Source organism: Amphibalanus amphitrite, unplaced genomic scaffold (assembly GCF_019059575.1).
Source record: "Amphibalanus amphitrite isolate SeventyFive unplaced genomic scaffold, NRLGWU_Aamphi_draft 001569F_arrow, whole genome shotgun sequence".
Lineage (NCBI taxonomy): Eukaryota > Metazoa > Arthropoda > Thecostraca > Balanomorpha > Balanidae > Amphibalanus > Amphibalanus amphitrite.
In genome coordinates this window covers 1-6,837 of record NW_024883062.1, presented here as the reverse complement: position 1 = coordinate 6,837, position 6,837 = coordinate 1, and the positions used below count along the sequence as shown (strand labels likewise).

Here is a 6,837-nt window from a genome sequence, read left to right as displayed (position 1 = left end):
GATAAGTGTGTTGACAGATGTCGAAGACTGACGGTGATTACGAACTGCTTAACAGGCGACCGGATTGACGGTGATGCGCCTGACCGATCGTTGGAGTGCATGTCGCATCTGATGTCTATGGAAAACGGCAAAGGAGAAAACAGGACTATGGTGAAGGGCTGTTCTAACATCACATAAAACGGGAATGAGCAGTAACACCTGCCAATGAAAGCAGTGAAAAACAGCGAAACTGCCCGTTTATCCTGCCATGGTGCTAATGCCCAAAGTCAAGTTTTGTTTGTGTGTGTGTGTGGAAAGCGGTAGGGCCCTATGCGCTAAGCTATCATCCGTTTTAGCTTTGGTATCACAATACAAGTATTAGGTGCTCGCACACTACTGCCAGTAGTTCAGTCGGTACTGAGTAGCCCGCAGCTAATAACAACCTGATATTTGCTTCCTGCACAAACGTAGATGGCGGCTAGCATTATGGAAGTGTCTTTACATGATGAGTCTGATCGACGATGATGAATGAAATAATCATTTGAACTCGTTGAAAGATGACGATGTCCGGGTCACAACGAAGTGACTTAAAACTTGCAGGATGAATAACTGATGATTGGGCCGATGAATGTGGCTTGTGCTGCAGCCGAGGCCTGTGGGGACGGACGACCGGTGAGGTACAAATGGAGCAAGGAAACGAGACGTGAATGTACACCAAGCACAATGATATTTAGCTATCATAAGCGTTGACAATGGTGAATAGTCGGGCTGTTCGTCATATTGAGCCTTCACGTCATAGCCATTGCAATATCAAGCTCCCCAAATTGTCATTAGCTTTCGCAGCCCAAGTCCAGTATTGAGTGCTCAAAGAACTTGCCAAGGCAATATAGCTGTGAGCAGCCCGAAGTTCATGGACGGATGATGACCTTTCCCTCTAGCAAAAAGTAGACGACGTCCAGCGCTATAGTCGAACAGTGCCACTGCCAGAAAGGGAGAAGGTTTGCGAAATTCGGTTCGAATATCGGGAATTCGGGAATTCGGTTAGATGGTTATGGAATGGACCATATTAAGGCATTTAGAATATCCTGCGCACGGTTTTCCTGAAAACCTGAAAACCGTAGATAGTGGGAAAACCTCAGGGGGGGGGGGCGGAAATCCGCCCCCCCCCGTCGGTGCGCGGGATATATTTGATTGATATGTGTAGGCACTGCTTTAAAAATACAGTAAAACACTGAAAACTAGTGATGTCAATTACAGAAAATCGGAATACCGATACCAAACCAAATACCAACCAAAACCGTGGAGAAATATACCGAAACCAAACCAACTTGGGAACATGAGGAAAAAACCAACTTTTTACCGATTTCTTAGCCTCTTAGACATTAGCGAGGGTTCATGATACCAACAAAATACCAAACACATTAGGATTGAAATACCAAATACCGAGTTGGTATCGGTTTGGTATCGGTATACCAAAAAGTTGGTATCCGATTGACATCTCAACTGAAAACCAAAGCAACGTTGGAATGATTTTCCGTAGGTATGCGTTTAGTTAGCCAAGCAAACAAAGTCACAGGCTCTTGCACATATTACAGAGTGCTCCGGCACTGGTGTAACAAACAACTCACTTGCACTGGGGTTCGGGCTCACAGAGTAGATCCAACAGATAACAGGTCGCATTCAGCATTGCGCCGGACACTGCTGAAAATGTTGACAAGTGTCTGCCAGTAAACGCAAACATCAATCCCAATAGATAGGTACATGAAGACGATGACAAACATGTTGGCATTGTGTAGGAATGAGGACAGTAAATGATCACACAAAATGTAAAGCATTCTGCAACGTGTTGACAATGGACATTCAAATATGAATACATACCAGCCGTACGCAAGTGTCTTCGAAAATGTTGATCTCTTGATGGTGATGGAGAAGGTGTATCACGTCCACAGGCTTCAAGAAGTCGATCCATTGTCCGCATATTGTTAAATTTGGTCATCACATGTCCGTTTTCAACGCATCCGTAAACCGATGGCGAGAGCATTTAAGAACGTTTGAGCATGTGACTGAAATACTCAAAGACACAAGTTGGAGGAAGGAGCAGGCGAAAAAAGAAAGATAACAACACAGTGTATGAGCATCGTGTTCCAGTGCTAAAAATATAACTGAACAGGAAATGCAATATCATGTGTGGATCGCTCATGAGTGTGAACACATGCTTACATAGATGCATACCTACACTATACGAAAACATGACCGCTTTTTACGAGTGATTAACTGCTACATTCAGTGAACTGCATCATGTGGTACATGTTTGCGGGCGGAGCATGTCTACCGAATTCATTGGCAATACAATTAAAACAAACACACACACATATGTAGAACTAGATGATGAGACCTAGTGTAAGCGGGTGTACAGGTGGCTAATGTATATCTGCAGATAACTAATAGCTAGTGACAAATAAAAAAGTGCCAGCAACGGCCAGCGCAATGGGTGCTCCGTGATCGACGGTAAAATCTTCAACGGTATCGACGGTAAAGATGACTGGTAATGCACCTGTGAAAATAGGAGAAGCAACGGATGATTAGCTGACATGACAGCAAGTCGAAACGAATCGTCGATAAAATATAATATGTCAAGTCCGCGGATTTCTAAGCTTATGATTTTTCGATTTCGACGACTGTGAGTGAAAATGCATTTCAGATGAGATATTCGATAAATATTACTAAAACCCTTAGAAGTCAATAGGCAGAGGGCTACAAGCCTACTTTATTCAACGTTGAATACCCACCCATAAAGGTCAGTTCATCCGAGTATTACCGCCTCCAAAAAATATTAACGTTTTGTAGGCATACAGTACCGTAAAACCGTTTGGAATCTTGGAGCAGAGCTGTTCGTTAAGCTAACAGCATCCTTTGATAATGAAATGGGCCGGAGGCAGAAACTGGCACTTGAGAATGCAGAGGCAGTCATCACACAGTCCCAGAAGACGTGACTGGACAAGGCGTCCAAGCGGCGCCTGGTCATACACGGTTGCCATTGGATACTGCGAAATCAGCCTGCAGGCACATAAGGACAAGGAGTTAAAGTTTTGAACACGCTTTTCGTTCCCTTGTTGCATTACAAAAAAAAAAAAATATTAAAGGGACCCTCCCACCTTAACATTAGATTTGAGTTAAGATAGCCAAAATGGGGTCCCTGGCTCACAATTACCGGTTTCGGCACTCACAACATCGAGAAATGCCTTAAATCGGAAATATTGAATTTCAAAATTGCAGCATTTTGATTCAGAGGGGCTAATGCTTAGGAATACCCCTCTGAATGTGTGACGTCAGCGCAAATATCTCACGATTTTTAAATGTTTGACTAAAACGTTTTGTAGCACGCGGTGGTATATGCTATTTGCGCGCAACATCTGCCGCAAACGCCGCACTTCTAAAATAAAGTCGCTAGAAACAGCGGAGATCCCAAAAAAGTAAACAAAAGTAAAAGTCTAATATCTTGAAAACCGGTGAATATTTTTCGGTGAAATTTGGTAGATATTCGTTTTCGCTCTTTCTGAACCGAGCGACATCACTTTCATGCCAATTCATAAACTTTTTTGAAGGTGGGAGGGTCCCTTTAACGTTGTGTAGGCATATCTGGTTTGGTAGCGTGTACCATTATGCTCCCATTCCACTTACTGGTCACAGATCCAAACTCATGAAACTCCTAGATGCCGTTCATGATGACGAGTGTGTTCAATGAAGCTTATTCTGCTGCATGATGCACTGGTATGGTATGGTATGGTATTTGTAGCTTACGGGCCACCACAGCGTCCTGTATTTGGGCCCGGTTCTGTCGTCCGTCTTCGTTGTTGGTCCGTCCGTTGCCTTGAAGTGTCCGTTGTCTTCTTGGCTCGTAAGGGTGGGCTGAGGGGTGGGACTGGGTTCCTAGCTATCTCCTCCCGGGTAGCCGGATTGCCCCTTCTATTATTTTTTTTTGTTTTTTTTTTTTGCCATTTTGCCATTCTGGGGTCTTTTATTTTGATTCTCATTGTTTTGAATATTTTTTTTCTTTTTTGCTTTTTTTTTTTGGCTTTTTTGGCTTTTTTGTCCTTGGCTCTAGGGGAGGAGATTTACAGGTCATTGATCAGCCCAGTGTTGTGTCTTTAGTGGATGAGTAGTGTTGTTAGCTCGGGGTGTAAGTCCCCGAGCAGTGTTGTGAGTGTTAGTGGGATGTTGGCGTCTCTGCAGTATGTTTGTATGTGTGTCCTGTGGTGTTGGTATTGTGGGCATGTGAGTAGCAGATGTTTGACAGTGATGAAAGTGTTGCAGGTGTTGCATTTCGGTCTCGGGCTTCTTGTGATGATGTAGTTGTGTGTGATAGCGGTGTGTCCAATGCGAAGTCGTGTGATAGCCCTCTCGTTTTTGCGTGAGTTCATGTTCTTGGTGTGCCAGTGTTCTATGCGTGGTTGAATGCATCATGCACTTCTGGACAGTGATTGATATCCGACTTGCTTGGGCGAGTGTATGCGAGTGATGTGTAGTGGTGACCAATTGTACCAAAAGAAAATGACATTGAGAACATGATTTACAAGCGCAACATGCGGCACAACTCACGTGCATACAACGACAAGAAAAACAGGAAATGTCGTAAATGACGCCATAAAACATTGTATGGCCTACAAATATATCCGCAACGCAATCCTGGCTTGAGCTAATTCAGTACCTACTTTCGCGGGAACACTTTAAACTCATGTAGGTAATGTTCACACGACGCAAGACTCATATACAAACATACAACACTAAAAACACAGAACACGGACATTTTGTAGCAGTATTGCATTGTATCAGCAGCGAGGTGGAAAACTGGCGGCATCTTTGTCTCAAACTACGTGCCAGCGGTGCAATAGGCAGCTGGCATTCAGATCTAGCAATAATGTGTGCTCATGATGTTAATGGCAACTGTGAGGAGGATGAAACAATTCTGAATTTGATAGGACAAAACTGTCTGGCCAATCTGTTCCGAGCACAACTCACTTTCCCTGGACATGCAGAGTATGTGTTGCTGTGAGTTAGGTACTTATCAGATGTCACATCGCTCTGCTTATGGTAGACCTGCAATATGTGACTTGCATGTAAACCCTGCCAGCAGCATGTAGTTTTGCACAATAAAACTGTTTTCTCTGTGTGGGCTTGCATATTTCGTTGGCAGCAGGCAGGCACAATGCTAGTTCCATACACCACTGACTACACGCCCTCATGCACGTATTTACTTGAAAACTAGTACCAATTCACTCATTCACTAAATTACGTGTAAGATGACACGCACACTCTCACATACGCACATACATACCCACACACCCACATCCACCCTTACACACTAACAGGCACACATGCTCACAAATACCAATCATTCAGGGTTTCCGATGAGATGAAGTGTGTCTACTGTTTTCTGCCACATTACGTCATCACCAAAAGGATTGAATCAAAAGTATCTAGGGTTAAGAAGCATAAACAATTGCTGACACATACTTGTCACTTACTTCTAATATGCCCTACTGCAACCATAAGATTCAGTTGAACCACTTTGCTCATCTTTACTTTCAAGCTGACAATCAGCATTGACGAATCAGCATTGGTTTGGCCTTCATGAAAGCTTACGTCAATAGCCCAAATAAATAACTTGCTTGTGGACGAATGGCTTTTAGTATGAATGCACATAGGTAAAGTGAACTGCGCACATGCTGTGACAAACTTTTGTTTGCCTAGTAAGAAAACAGTAGACACACTTGCTAGTTTGGATAAAGGGATATTCTCGTGCGTGTAAACGGTTAATATATTCGAATTTGAGGTTGACAAAATGTCAACGGTCGTTTGTGACGAACGGGGACCATATAGTAACAGTTACTGAAGTTTGGAGGACGTATCGACTGCTGAAATAATGTTTGCCAATGAGCAAGAACATCATGCGATAACATGATTAACTAGATACGTTAGTTCCGACTAACATTGCGTCGTAGTTTCGGATACTCCGAATGGAACTTGAAAACGTTAACAAATACTTTTGTTATCGGCCATCGTACAATGCTTGAAACAGTGCCTAAAGCAAACAGTCAACGTCCGTAAATATAGTCTGGTGCAGCATGTGCACTAATGGTATTGAACATGCATGTCGATGACCCGACATGCACGTCATGGACAGTGCAGTATGAGAATATCCCTTTAGTTGTTTAGAAGTTGAAGGTCTTGAAGTAGAAGGTCTTGAAGTTGAAGGTCCGCGGAGAAAGCTCGCCACCGTAGACACTATAGCCGGGGATAACAGCAGCAATTAAAATTTCATTTGGCAAATAAGTGACGATGAGGCACAACTGCAAATAATCTTTTTCTTGACCGCCTTCCATCAGCAACGTGCTATAGTACCATAATTGCCAGAAGAAAACCGCTCATTTGCAGCCTCATTTTATAGACATCTGTTGAAGGAAATATATTTTCTTTTAACCTTTAACAAGTCCGCAAACTTTGCTTGGCATGAGCGATTAAGCGCTAGAAGTTGAAGCTTGATCTAACGAAAAAGGAAACAATACTTAAGCTCATGATGCATAGACAAATATGCACTGAGAGTCCGGATGCGGCAGTGAAAGCGCGTGTCAACTGACGCAAGGTTACAATGCTATTTACCGACGAAAAACGCGATTTGAAGCATTTTCGTGGATAAAGTGAATGTAGACTCAGACGTATTAGGTAATAGTATGCTTGAATAATGAAAAATATCAATTAAAGAGAAGCTTTGCACTCACTCATTGTGCAAATGTAGCAGCCTAATAGCATTTACATAAAGAATCTCAATTTTATCTTCAATTGGCCGTGATATCTTAT

At 42.9% G+C, this 6,837-nt stretch overlaps 1 long non-coding RNA gene across 2 annotated transcripts; it reads right to left on the bottom strand.

The window, feature by feature from the left end:
* Positions 1–257: 257 nt before the first annotated feature.
* LOC122373904 lies at positions 258–6,583 on the bottom strand. Of its 2 annotated transcripts, none has more exons than XR_006255123.1 (4): positions 3,661–6,583; positions 1,858–3,036; positions 1,608–1,680; positions 258–959 (listed from the first exon to the last, which is right to left on the bottom strand). It is a non-coding gene; the product is annotated as an uncharacterized LOC122373904 (long non-coding RNA). The 2 variants fall into 2 exon arrangements; XR_006255124.1 differs by having other exon boundaries at positions 260–632.
* Between the last annotated feature and the right edge of the window lie 254 nt (positions 6,584–6,837).